The sequence below is a fragment of the Channa argus genome, chromosome 24, assembly GCF_033026475.1.
Source record: "Channa argus isolate prfri chromosome 24, Channa argus male v1.0, whole genome shotgun sequence".
In the NCBI taxonomy this organism is placed as follows: domain Eukaryota; kingdom Metazoa; phylum Chordata; class Actinopteri; order Anabantiformes; family Channidae; genus Channa; species Channa argus.
In genome coordinates, this window is record NC_090220.1 from 5,768,820 (window position 1) to 5,769,655 (window position 836).

Genomic DNA, 836 nt, shown 5'->3' on the forward strand with positions numbered 1-836 from the left:
CAAATTCTGCAGATCTGACAAACTTTAAAAATGTTATTATTTTATAGCCTGGAATCTTCTTCTCTCAGATCGTCTAAATAAAATGGCCTCAATAACTGTACTTATTCATTCCATTGAAAATTTGTATAAGAAGGATAATTTAGTTATATGTTTTGTCTTTACTTGCGGTCTTTGAATGGTAAAATTGATGGGTAGAATAATTACATCAGCATGAAGAGCCTTTCTGCTTAACTGTTTGTCATGGAACCCTGACATACATATACTACATACAATCATATATGTCCAATCAATTTGCCAGTGTCATTTTGACAGCGTGTCCAGATCACAAGCGTAGGTGAAATGTCATTCATTTAAAATGAACTATGCTTATAAATAGCAGATTTAGATCAAATTGAGCATTAATGGGCACTTGAATTATCATATATCAAAAAAAGAACTGCTAACATATAAAAATCAATGTTTTGATTAGTAAAATGTTGATGAGATGCTCATTAAATTCAATAGAAAGTTGAACTCCTGGCTTGAGCTCAGAGTGATCTGATTGGCTGTTAGGACAAGTGTACATGAAGGAGGAATGACGTAAATTTACACAGACGAATGATGTGGCAAAAATGAAAGGGCGAATAAGAAGAAATAGTTCTCGCTTTGCATTTGTTTTTATATATTTTTGTGTGAAAATGTGGTGTTGCTGGTTGAAATTTTAAACATAATATTAAACATTGCAAATGTGCCAAAGATATACTAATTATACACAGCATGGTGTACTTTTCAAAAAAGTGAGTCTGTATCCATCCGCCTTATTGAGTGCATTTCCATTTCCGGGATTTTTTTCTCTA